General features: G+C 36.3%; 1 pseudogene; it reads left to right on the top strand.

Annotated features, from left to right (window-relative positions):
* The first annotated feature begins 11,946 nt into the window (after positions 1 to 11,946).
* LOC111018358 (exopolygalacturonase-like) lies at positions 11,947 to 13,588 on the top strand (annotated as a pseudogene).
* Positions 13,589 to 14,209: the final 621 nt, after the last annotated feature.

Raw genomic sequence — 14,209 nt, 5'->3', positions numbered from 1 at the left:
ATTGAACCCATGAATCTTGATAGCTCAAATGATTACGTTCATTACAAACATTAGAAATGAGAAATAAGAAAGGAGAACGTTCACCAAATGAACCCTTAGAATTCACTCCTTACAACGAGGAAACAACACAATTGCTAAAAATCAATAATTCTTAGTCTATCTGATAATGGTTCGATTAAAAAACACTTTTAGTTCCTGTAATTTTACTAAAGTTAACAATTTTATCTTTAAACTTTAAATTGTAATGATTTAGTCCGCTTATATTTTTAAATTTGTAACACTTTAGTCTCTTAATTTTAATATGTAACAACTTAGTCTTAAAATTTATAACAATTTAGTCCTTGGTTAAAAATCTCAACAAATTAAAAATGAAATTCCAATTTTTATATTATAAAATGATTTGTTGGAGGAAAAAAAATCCTCCTCTTATCTTCCAAATAGAGTTATCCAATCAAGACCTAATTAATATTCCCCCCCTCACGGGACCAAACGTATCACAATTAATATTCTCTTCTATGGGATAAAACATATCACAGATAAAGTGATAGTAAAAAAAAAAAATATATAGAAGATAGGGATAGAAAAGTTTAACACCAAAGAGTTTATACTGGTTTGCCCTTGTTGATGCAGGATTCTACCGAGCTATCGAAGATCGACCACGTGGCAACAAGGACGAGCTAACGATGTGCGACCTTAAGCAAGAGGGATCTACAAAAGGAACAAACACTCCGACATTCAAGTTAGAAGATGCACAAGCTACGGTAAATCGTTCACGGTGAAGAGTTGCGTACCTAAGCGAAGAGGCGGAGCGTCCCTTTTATGAGCGATTGGGGGGTGGGGGGGGCAAGGCCGTTGGAACTGCTCTGATCGGCGATTAGGTTCTAGGGAACTTAGGCTAATCTCCCTGATTACGGTTTACAGCTTGGTCCTTAGTTTTCTTAGTTCGCCTTGTTGACCGTTTCTGGTGATCACGAGCTGAGTTGTTAGGTCCACATGTCACGTTGTACTTTTCCTTCCAACATTTACCCCCTCTTTGGTAGGTTCGAACTCGGAATCTGAGTTTTAATGTCGGACAAAAAAAAACATGGAGAAAATAATGTCAGACAAAAAAATACGGAGGAAACAATGCGGACAAGATAAAAAGGACGCTAATTTTATTTATTTATTTATTTTTAATTTCCATGTCGGGCTAACGTCCTTTTGACTTAGTCTATGTAGTTTAGCATCCTTTTTATCTTACTTTTTATCTCTCAGTTTTTAGCCATGCTACGTGAGTCTTATTTTTAAGTACCCACACTATATGTTCGAATGTAGATCTAGCACAAGCCGACTTGAGGAGTTCAACCTCATGTCTGACAACCGACCTGGGAGTCCAACGGCCACAACCGCTTGTCGGAGCAATTGTAATGGTAACGGTCTTGTCCCCTACCTACAGAAAGGACACTCCGCCTCGTGACTCAGGTACGCAATTCTACTCCGAGAATGACTTACCATAGTTCACGCCTCTTTTAACTCGAGTGCCATAGTGTTTGTTCATTTTGCAGATCCCTCATGCTCAAGGTCGCACCTTGCCAATTCATCCTCGTTACCACGTGGACGACCTTCAGTAGCTCGACAGAATCCTGCATCAGCATAATCGTATAAATTGTTGAACTAAAAAGGAAAAAGTTAGATAGATAGATTACGTTTAGTCACAAATACCAGAGTAGGACATATTACCCAATATACTCATTGTCCAAACATTCAACAAGCTTGGAGACAAACAAAGCTTCAATGCTTCTAAAATATGCATCCTAATTAGTATATCACACCAAGGAATACACCAGGGTTGCACAAATGCAAAGGAGTGGGGAGAAAAGTCTCTCAATTATATTTCAACGTCTATTCAAGTCTATTTTCAAAAGATTATAAGGGAGCTTATTTATAGGCTTAGGTCATCGGCCCTTACAAGAAAAATTTTAAAATAAAAACAAACCCTAAAATATAAAAGAAAATAGAAAATGTCATATATGCTAAAAATTATTCCCGAATCTCGAAAATACTTGCCTAAAACTAATAAAGAGTATAATTCTTTAAAATAAAGCTGAAGGAAAAATCTAAACAAAATAATGTTATCTTCAAACAAATAAGTAAAAAGAGTTTTCCTAAAATGAAAAGGGCGGCTAGGTCCCTTGGACGACAATTATTGCATCAGTAGCTTAGTGGCAGAGGTAGGTGGATGTGGGTGCGGGCAAGCGCAGGGCCACGCGATGTGGGCATGCATTGGTGCTCATAGGGTCATGGGTGTCGACGGGCGCCCAAGGCTAAGGCAGTAGGCATGCAAGCAGTTGGAAGCGCAGGCTTGCATGTTGCAATGAACGCTGGTGAGGGCATGAGTGTGCGGGGGCAAGGGTGCAGGCACGCACGCCGTTTTAGTTCGTGGAGACAAGCGGCTGGTATGCTGGAGGGTGCATACGCGTAGACAGTGGCGTGGTGTAGGAGGCATGCTGGTGGGTGTGCGGTAACTCTAAATAAAGAGAAGAAATTTAAACTGAAAAATAAGGGCCAATGATCATTGTCAGCTATGTTTGGGAAAAAAATAATAAATAAATCGAGTAATTATTTTTGCTGAAAAACAAACGTACAATAATGAGTTTTGCTGAGAAAATTTGTAAACTACTACAATACAGCTAGCTATTGAAACCGTGAAATTTTTAAATAAAATTAGGAAAAATGAGGGATAATTATTAGGGTATGGAAATGGACAATGAATAATTCGAGGAGTTGTCATTTATGTAACCTAAAGTTTTTGGTTTGAGAATTTTGGACCGCTTTATAAAAAATAAGTATTGTCCTTTTTGACATAAAGATACACTTTGAAATTAATTTTCTACCCATTCTTTTTCACATTTCTTCCTTTCTACATTAATCTCTGAACACAATTATATATATATTTTTTTCAAAACAGAATCTTCAACCTCTTCCTAGATTGTTAAGATTTGTGGAGAAAAAGAAATATGGAAAAACAAATGAGTTGGAGGCTAGGGTGATGACGGGCGAAGACATCGTCAAATCGAGAATCATTTTATGATAAACGGGGAGAGAGATCTGAATTGTATTTTTCCTATTCAAACTTTCAGTTTATGCGATTCTCTTCTATCACTCCCTCCAGCTCAAGAATAAAAAAGAAGAGAAAAAATTGCAACAATTCTAACTAATATATTGGTGGAAATCGCTTTTTGTATTTCAGCAAAAATGAAAAAAATAATAATAAATAGTGATTTCGGTCGATATCTCGACCGGAATAATTGTTTTTTTAATAAAAATTTATATATTTTCTTTAAATTCTGTTTTTTCTTAAATCTTCTTAATCTCGTTCTACTACTTATTTTTATTTATTCAAATAAAAGAATTATCAATTAAACGAAAATTTACTAAAATTTACGTTGAATTTTTTTTTTTCTAGATTTTATTGACAAATATTTATAAGTTCTCTCTCTAATTGAATTTCTTTCCTTTTTTATTTATTAAGATCTCGTTGTAAATTGAGAAGAAGTAGACAAGAAAAAAGAGAAAATGACATAGTGATTTACATGGAAAACCCCTAAACGAATTAGGGTAAAAGCCACGGACAAGGAAGAAGAATTCCACTCAATAAAGTAGGAGTTGCAAACTTTCTTTCTTATGGAGAACAAAATCTCTCATAAGAAGAAACTCTATCTATCTTTATCTCAGCAAGCCTCACACTCAAACTTTAGCTCACTTGGAATTTGAGATTTTTTTTTGGATGGGTTGCCAAGTATGGGTGCCCACCTATTTATAGTCCATCCATACTTGGTCATCAAGCAAATTTCTATGGCTACAAAATATGCCACATATTAGCCTTGGATATGATGATGATCTAATGGTCATGAATTTGCCACATATTTACTCTAGTAGCTAGTTGCTTCAACTCTCCAAGTGAAAGCTTTTTGAGCAAGCTTTGGGAAATCTCTTAACCTAGTGGCTTCTAGAGACTTCCATCTTCAAGGAGGCTTCTTAAGCTTGGCAAATATTATTTAACAATCTCCTACTTGGAGATTTGATTGTTAATCAATCACATCTCCAAACCATTCTTTCTACCTTGCCACCTTCATGTTTCTTATGTTTTTGCTAGGGTCATTCGATGATCGACACCAATTAAACTTGTCAGCATTGACTGCCTTTGTTAAGTAGTCTGCTAGGTTTTCTTTTGTATGGATTTTATGCAAGTCTACTGTTCCTTCCTCCACTTTCTCACGAACGAAGTGGTATTACACTCAGATATGTTTTGACTTGGGATGGAAATCTGGATTCCTTGCAAGATACAAGGCACTCTGGCTATCATAAAATAGAGAAATACTCTTCTGTTAATGCCCGAGTTCCTCCAATAGAATTTTCAACCAAACTGCCTCTTTACTAGCTAATGTAGCTGCAACATATTCTGCTTCAGTTGTTGACATAGCCATAACTGACTGCAGTTTTGAAACCCAGCTTACAGCTCCACTAGCAAGAGTGAACACATATCTGGTGGTGGATTTGCTCTTATCACGATCACCTGCATAATCTAAGTCAACATATCCTCTAACAATAAAGTCTGATCCTCCATAACACAATGCAACATCAGTGGACCCTTTAATGTATCTAAGGATCCTTTTAACAGCATTCCAATGCTCTCGACCTGGATTCACCATATAACGACCAACTACTCCCACTGCATGTGCAATGTCTGGTCTGGTACAGATCATCACGAACATTAGGCTTCCCACTGCTGATGCATATAGTAATTGAGACATCTTCATCCTCTCTGCTTAACTGCTAGGGCTCACACTAGAGGATAACTTGAAATTAACCGGCAGAAGGGTAGCAATTGGCTTACAGCTTTGCATGTTGAAGCGTTGCAAGACATTCTTCAAGTAATTTTTCTAAGATAGCCAAATCTTCCTATTATTTCTGTCTTAGTGAATTTGCATCCCCATAATCTTGTTTGTGTTGGGTGTGTTGCCCTAAACTCGTAGTTTGTATTTTGTGTAAAAACAAATGTATATTCAATAAAGTTTTATTTAATAAATTTGTTGTTGAATTCATTGCATTGCATTGTCCAAAATCCAATAAACTAAACATCCGAGGTTATTTTAGTGTAACCGGGACAGTATATGTACTAGGTATATATTTGATATACTGGGTATATATTTGATATACCCCTGATATACGAGGTATATATTTGATATACCCTGATATACAAGTGGATAATGTCCCGTGAATAACCTAAAGGGTCTATAGTATATGGATAAGGCTGGGTACCTTATCCTGGCAACACTATGGATATGGCCCACTCTGTAAAGGTTATAGACGACTCAATCCAGGTCGTTCGTGTGAAGACATGCGAGTGGGGGTATCCTATACAATGAGTTTGTATAAGACCGAACCACGAAATAGTCAATCTTTAGATGTAACACCGTTAACTAATAGATTGTTGTTTCTTAGGATGACCAGGCAACTCATTCTCAATCCTGAGTGAGTTATGGACTCCTGCTCGTGAGGGCTCATCCTTTGATCTGTATGGGTGAGAGTGGCCCAAGTTTCCGACTCAACATTCCTACCATTTTGGGGATGAGACCGATTGGGGAGCTAGGAACATAACTTCACAAGATGGAATTCACTCCTCTTCGACTTTAGGGGAGTAGATGAGTGTTCCCTTAAATGCTGACTCCGGGACTTGAACAAGGGGCCCCACCCTCTCATTGGCCCGAGAGGGACTTCCGGTTATTGGTCGGACCATAACCGGGTTGTTCATTAGAGGAGCAGTGGTATTTAAGGAGTAAGATGTAACTCAGGGGCGGTAATTTGACCCAACTTGAGTTACGAGCACTTGTGAATGATTGACTTGTCATTAATGGTCGTATATCCATGGACACGAAAACATTCTGTAGTGAGAAGAGTGCAACTGCGGGTCTTTAGTGGAATGACCCGTAGTTAACGAATGTTGATTAACTTGGTAAATGAGTTTGACCGATTAATCTTGCATCGTTTGAGCTTCTAATCTGTAGGTCCATTAGGTTCCCTTGCTAGCTCATAACGGGTAAAACAAGGATCAAGTTTTTGGAAGAATTTGAATTGTTCAAATTACTTAAGGGATTATATGTATATTTATACATTATAATATATAGTTAATTATAAATTAAAACTATATATTACGAGAGAAATTATTTGAATGAGATTCAAATAAAATTAATATGAATAAGATTCATATTAAAACTATAGGTTAAAAATAATGTGCATAAGATGTACATTAAAACTATAGGTTATACGAGAGAAATGTTATAGAATATGATTCTATTTATATGATAAATAATTAAGTGTTAATTATTTGATATATATATATATTAATTAATTATTAATTAGATTAATAATTAATTAATATGATTAATTAATTATATATATATATATTAATTATTATATATATATATATATTATTAATACTTATATTTATATTAATATTAAACTCCCTTGCAAAATTGCAGGGGAGTGGGAAGCTCGTATGACGTGGGGAGTTACCCCACGTCATTCTTCTTTTTCTTTGTCAAATGGGTTGCAGAAAAGTTCTGCAATTGTTACAGAACAGAAAAAAAAAAAGAACTCCCACCCAATATCTCTCAAGCTCTCTCTCAAAAATCCCCTCTTCTTCCAAACGAAACGCTCCCACAAGCGTGTTCTCGAAACCCAATAGGATAGCAAGGAAGACTCGGTGGTGGTGTTCGGGTGGAAACCGTTGAAGAAAAGTTCTTCAAAGGTAATGATTTTCCTCTGTATTTTCATCTTTAATGGTTTTGATTTTGTTTCCCAAATGTCACGAACAACGGTCCGCTTCCGCTCCAGGATTCACATCCCTTCAGTTTGCTGGTCCCAAGTCCTTCATTTCAAACTCCCTAGCCAACTGAGCCTACAATTCTTCGATACGATCTTTGTTGGGGCCTGCAACCAACATGTCGTCAACATACAACAACAAGTCAATAAAGTCTTTTAAACCTCTTGAAATATGCACAAGGGTCTGCATTAAGTCTGTTGTATCCAAGGCTCATGATGAAGGCATCAAATCTCTTGTACCAACACCTCGGCCCCTGTTTGAACCGTACAGAGATTTGTTCAACCTGCAAACCAAGTTCTCTTTTCCTTTTACTTCAAAGCCTTCTGGTTGGAGCATATAAATTTATTCTTAAAGATCTCCCTGGAGAAAGGCAATTTTAACATCTAACTGCTCCAGCTGTAGATCAAATGTAGCATACATTGCCAGGACTATTCTAATCGTAGTCAGTTGAACTACCGGAGAAAATATCTCATTGAAGTCAATACCTTCTTACTGAGCATATCCCTTCACCACCAATCTTGCACGATACCACTCCACTTGGTCATCATTGTTGCACTTGATCTTATACACCCACTTATTGCCAATAAGCTTTCTCCCACGTGGTAGCATTACAAGTTCTCAGGTCTTGTTCTTATAGAGAGCTTCTATTTCTTCCTGCATTGCTGTCATCCACTAAGTAGCATCTGATCTAGTCATTGCCTCTTGGAGAGTTAATAGCTCTCCATTCTCAGTTAGAAAGCAATATGCAATATTACTCTCCGTAATGTAGTCAGATTGCCAACTAGGTGGTTTTGTCAGCCTACCTGATCGATGAGTCTCTAGTACTTGTGATCCATCTGGTTCCTGGATCTCGTGCACTGGTTGAGCTTCAGAAGAGTCCTCTTCAGATTCTTTCTCCATGTGTACTGTTGTAGTCTCTGAACTTTTATTTACAGTGCTATCGTCTTCTATAGTTTGTCTCTTGTCCTCTATAAATACCACATCTTTGTTGATGATAACCTTGTGGGCAGTGGGATCCCACAGGTGATACCCCTTCACACCATCAGCATACCCTAAGAATAAACATCTCCTGGATTTTGGATACAACTTTGTAGTTTCTTGGGTATTGTACATCAGGTACATCGGACTTCCGAATGTATGGAGGTTTGAATAATCAGCTGGCTTGCCTGTCCACATCTGTATCGGTTCTTCAACTCAATTGTGGTTGATGGAGCATGATTCACTACATAACAGGCGGTATTGACTGATTCTGCCCATAAAGCTTTTTCTAAGCCTACAACTGCTAACATTGCTCTTGTTCTCTCCAACAATGTTCTATTCATCCACTCTGCTACTCCATTTTGCGGAGGAGTATAAACCGTAGTGAACTAGCTCTTGATGCCTTCCTGATTGCAGAAATTCGCAAACTCATTGCTTGTATATTTCCCTCCATTATCTATCCACAAATACTTCATCTTCTTGCCAGATTGAAGTTCTACCTACACTTTGAACACTTTGAAGACGAAACACACATCTGCCTTCCTCTTGATAGGATACACCCAACATCTTCTGGAGTAGTCATCTATAAAAGACACGAAGTACCCTACCCCTCCTAGAGATGTAACCAGTGCTTACCATACATCAGAGTGAACCAATTCTAGAATTTGATGTGTTGAACTTTAACCTGTGTTGCTTGTAACACAATGCTCACAAAAAGGTAGAGATACTTTAGTGAGCCGTGGGGGTAGATTCTACTTTGCAAGAATCTTTATTCCTTGTTCGAACATGTGTCCAAGTTTCTGGTACCAGGTCATCGAGAGCTTTTCAGTTGGACTTCTTGAGGCACTGATGCTTATCCTTCTTGCAAAGTTTCTCCCTCCAACATGTACAAGTTTGTAGCCACCTTTTTTCCCTTCATAAGTGTAAGCGCACCTCGCATCATCTTCATGATACATTTCTTCACGATTACCTTGCAATCAAGGTCATCTAATTGACCTACCAAGATCAAGTTCTTTGTCAGGCCTTCTACATGTCGCACTTGTTGAATTGTGCGAACTATATTGTCATGGAACTTCAATTTGACCGTTTCAATACCAACAATCTTCAAGGCATGATCATCATAGCTGAACACAGATCCTCCAGAGACAGGTTCATAAAGATGGAATCATTCTCGTCGAGAGGTATGTGATAAGTGGCTCCTGAGTCGATGAACCACACGTCAGTTAAACTCTTTCTGCCTTCAACAGTTGTCACTGCTTCACAACACAAGACATCACCTTCATTTGAGGTGCTCGCTACATTTCCCTGAGGATTGGAATCTTTCTTATTTAGATTCCAACAATCTTTCTTCAGATGGCCCTTCTTGCCACAGTGGTAGCACTTCATGTTCTTCTTACTTCTTGATGTTGCGCTTCCTTAATTTTGACTCCCACTTGAGCCACGTTCCCTTGATCTATCTCTTGTCACTGCTAGAGCCTCTACTTGTTGTGATCTCGCCCAACTTATCTACTTTGTTCTTGCGCCGATTTTCCTCTTGTAGGACATCAGATCCAATATCTTCCAAGTTTAGATAGTCGGTGAGAACATTATTTATCAGGTTGATGACAAGTTGATCATACGAATCGGGAAGACTTTGAAGTAGAAGTTCAGCACGTTCTTTTGGTTCTATTTTACAACCCAATGATGTGAGTTGAGAAAACAGAGTATTCAATGTGTTGATGTGCTCAGTCATTGGAGTGGATTCTGACATCCGAAGAGTATACAATCTCCTCTTAAGGAAAATCTTGTTATGAAGTGACCTAGCTTCGTACAACTTTCCGAGATGTTCCCAAATCTCTTTCGCAGTTTTCTTCTCCTAGGCTTGACAACAATTTATCTACTAGAGCTAGATGAAGATTTGCAACAGCATTCCCATCCATCTCGTTCCACTTATCATATGTGACATTCGTCGGTCTCGCATTGATGGCTGCAAGGCAGTTATCTTTTCTCAAGATAGCCTTCATCTTCATCTTCCACAACGAGAAATTAGTCCCGTTGAAATTCTCAATCTCGTACTTTGCCGCCATTACTTCTATCACGAACCGTATGCAATCTTCTGCGCCTTTCAATTAAGGTGAAAGATATCTAACTTATTTTCTGATGTGGAGGATACATTATTAGTGGCAACCACAGAGCATACGATAAGTAGATATTAACACCCAAGACCAGACTTTGATACCATTTGTTGTAAAAAGGATAGGAATCGGATAGAGTAAGACGCAACTAAAATTGATTCAGAAGAAGTAGAGAAGAAAGAAAAGAAAATGACACAGTTATTTTACGTGGAAAACCCCTAAACAAATTAGGGTAAAAACCAAGGGTAAGGAAGAAGAATTTCACTCAATAAAGTAAGAGTTACAAACTTACTGTCTCTATCTTTATCTCACCAAGCTTCACACTCACACTTTAGCTTACTTGGAATTGGAGATATTTTTTTTTTTTTTTGGGATGGGTTGCCACGTATGGGTGCCCACCTATTTATTGTCCATCCATACTTGGTCATCAAGCAAATTTCTATGGCTACAAAATATGCCACATATTAGCCTTGTTTATGATGATGATCTAGTGGTAATAAATTTGTCACATATTCTACTCTAGTAGATTCTAGTTGCTTTAACTCTCCAAGGGAAACCTTCTTGAGCAAGCTTTGAAAAATCTCTTAACGTAGTGGCTTCTAAAGACTTCCATCTTCAAGGAGACTTCTTAAGTTTGGGAAATATTATTTAACAGATCTACAATTGATGAATTTATTTGAAGTTGTCATGGATAAAATCGAATGATTTGCAATGAACTTTGGTCGGAAATTTTAGATTTGGCTTGTAATTTTGTAAATGGTAGGGCATGAAATTTCAATTTTCTTTATATTTTTATTTATGAAATGTAGTTTTAGAAAGAAAAAAAATTGAGGATGTAAATTTTTTGTTCTAAGTTTTTTTTTTTTTTTTGAGAGAGTTAAAAAAAAAAGAATTTATTTATTTATTTGTGAGAGTGAAGCTAGAGACAGAAAGTTTTTTGTCTTTTAGAGAGCCTAGAGAAAGAAAGTTGAGAAGAGATGGGCATAAAGGTAACTTTTGGTGCAAGGTTTGACTCAGAAGTGTCTGAATAGCTATTGTTTAGATAACTTCCGAACCCATGAAACCAAAAACTTTACGGTACAGAAATAAATATTTCTCATATAATTTAATTTAAAATTTCTTTAGTTCTTTAATTGGTTACAAAAATGTAATCATTCATTAGTAAGATAAATATTTAACTTAAATGACTATTCATTTATTAGGATATAATGAACTAATAAAAAAAAAAGAATTCAATAGATGTAATAGGAGACTATTAATTTACGGTGTTTTGAAGACAAAAATTCATCATTTAAAACTAGAAAAACAAATGCGTAATTAACTAGAAATTTGAATATTGAAGAAATATAGACGAAATTGTATGTTTGACTTTATTAATCATTTTGTCTACCTTAATATTATGTCGTAGATTTTTTTTCTCATAATATAGAATTATCGACCGCATTGTTACACACTCTTAAATAATGTCTCCCTTTTAATCAATAAAATAACAATACGAATGGTTAAATATCCTTCACTTTTAGGGTTTAAATAAAAGTGAAGGACGTTTAGATAAAGCCAAGAAATTTCAAATTTGTTACAGCAACTTCGGTTTTAGATTTTAGGCCACCATTAATTTGTGGCCAAAAAGATTGTTTCCCATTGTTAATTCCCTCTTCCATGACAGGTTAATGTTTAGTTTCAATAGGCAAATTTAACTATTCACAAGCAATTGAGAGAGAGCTGTTGCGGCCACATCCATTTGTGAATGACTTGAAAGTTTAACAATAGCAACATTTAGTTATCAATTTAGTGTTTAGATACACAAAGAGATGGATTAGTAATATGTCACACACACGTTCACAACAATAACCTCTTTTAGTTACAATGGCTTCTTATCTTCCATTCTCCATTGATATATATAAAGAGCTTTAAATGCAAGAGAAAAGCATCATCATCTCAAACTGATTCCAAACATCATACATAAAAAGAAATTAGAGCAAAGACAATATGAGCATGATCAAATCGAGCTTCTTGATCGCTGCATTATTGATCCTGTTGTTAGCATTTATTTCTCACGTTCAATCTCGTGTTGATTTCCCTTTGAGCAAATACGGTGTTATAACATCTGGTGCCGATGTCACTCAAGTAAGATTGTAATGCAATGTAGATTAGTGAAGTCCTCGTTTGTTGAATTGATTAGTTGTTCACTTATTTCTACTACTTAGTGATATGTAGGCTTTGACAGATGCATGGAAGGATGCATGTGCATCCGTTCGTCCTAGTGTAATAGTTATCCCGAGTGGGATATTTAAAGTAAGCGAAGGGAACTTTAAAGGTCCTTGTAAGAGCGCCATTGAGATTCGACTTCAAGGAACATTGCAAGCTCCACTCCATCCAAAGGGAGAGAGTTGGATTACTTTTGCATATATTGATCAATTGACGTTAATAGGTGAAGGTGTTTTCGATGGCCAAAGGAGAAAATGGTTGGGAAAAGAATGATTGCCACAAAAGCATAAATTGTGCTAAGCTTCCCATTGTAAGCTCTAGGCCTTTGTTTTTCTTTTTTTAATCTCATGCCGTCGTGTCCATTTTGAGAGGGCTTCGCAGATGTTCTCTAATATTTTAACTTTCACAATTTTGCATATTTCCTTAATTTTTAGAAAAATATTTAAATTTTAACCATGGAATTTGTTCTTAATATATAAGCTTTCTCTAAGCTTCTAACACGACATTTATCATATAAAAATGAGCAGAATTTAAGGTTCGACTTCATTACCAATTCAACCGTCAAGAGAATAACATCACTCGATAGTAAGAACTTCCATGTCAATGTTCTAGGCTGCAACAACCTCACATTTCATAGTGTCAAAATAATTGCACCCGAAAACAGTCCTAATACTGATGGAATACACATCGGACGATCAAAAGGGATCACAATCACAAAGTCACGTATCGCAACAGGAGATGATTGCATCTCCCTTGCGATGGAAGCAAGCGAATAAAGGTCACCAATGTGACATGTGGGCCAGGACATGGCATCAGCATAGGCAGTCTTGGAAAATACACTAAAGAAGAACCTGTGGAAGGTGTCATAGTACAAAACTGCACCATAATAAACACCACTAATGGTGTGAGGATTAAAACATGGCCAGCTTCTCCAGCCACTGACACAGCCACCAACATGCATTTTTTGGACATTATAATGATCAATGTTAGCAATCCTATTCTCATAGACCAAGAATATTGCCCATGGAATCAATGCAATCGTCAGGTATTTGATCACACTCCCAAATTTTTGAAAGAAAATATTTTTATCAACTCTACAACAAAATCATTTTGATCCCATGGTATGTCATTCTAATTACTTTTCAGATTCCATCAAAGATAAAGTTAAGTAAAGTGAGCTTCAAGAACATTAGAGGAAGTTCTGCAACTCCAGTAGCAGTCAAACTCATTTGTAGTAGTGGCCTGGGTTGTGGTGAGGTAGAAGTAGCTGATATTGACCTTACTTACAGTGGAATAGATGGTCCTGTTACATCCCAATGTAAAATCCATCGTTACCGGAAAACAGAATCCTAAAATCTGCTCTTCCCCTATAAATCAGCTGATATTAGTGATGGATAGTATACTTCGCAACGATGAATCTTAATTAAAAGAAGACAACCTGTCCCTTGCAATTTCTCTGTCTTTTATTTCTTTTTGTTTGATCTTTTTCTAAGTAAAGGATATGATGGAATGTTTGACGGAAGCTTGCATGTAACATATTAAGTCACCAACTTAGTTGTTGATTGTGTTCTTAAAATGTAAATTTTTTACTAATTAATATAACATTATGAAATATCTTGATATGGTTGTATTTTCAATTTTAGATTCCTTTCTTTTTTTATTATTCGAAAAAATAAGGCCTTTTTTTAGCCTTTTAATTAGTGTTGGCTTTCCACAAAATGAAAAAATTCAACACTTTCTTTTTCTTTTTTGCTAGAATTATCTCTTGTGGGTCAAATAATACATAATATTTCATAAATATCCATTATTTTTTAATTATTTACAAATCTAGATTTCTAGATTTCATTTATAATTTTTGGTTTCCAAATTGCCCTTGACGAATACCAATTATTTTTGTTCACACCAAATTTCTTGAGAAATTATATTTAATGCAGTTTAACTTTCTTAAACTTTGATCCAAATTCTATATGCTTCAAAAGTCTTGTCTTCCAATCTTTAGAGATAGTCTTCAATAGGATGTATTAATTCTCTAACTTTTGAACTT

The sequence above is a fragment of the Momordica charantia genome (assembly GCF_013281855.1).
Source record: "Momordica charantia cultivar OHB3-1 chromosome 8 unlocalized genomic scaffold, Mcharantia_2.0 BLBB01000008.1, whole genome shotgun sequence".
Taxonomy (NCBI): Eukaryota; Viridiplantae; Streptophyta; class Magnoliopsida; order Cucurbitales; family Cucurbitaceae; genus Momordica; species Momordica charantia.
The sequence above is the reverse complement of the archived record's forward strand: the minus strand, read 5'-3'. Positions and strand labels throughout refer to the sequence as shown.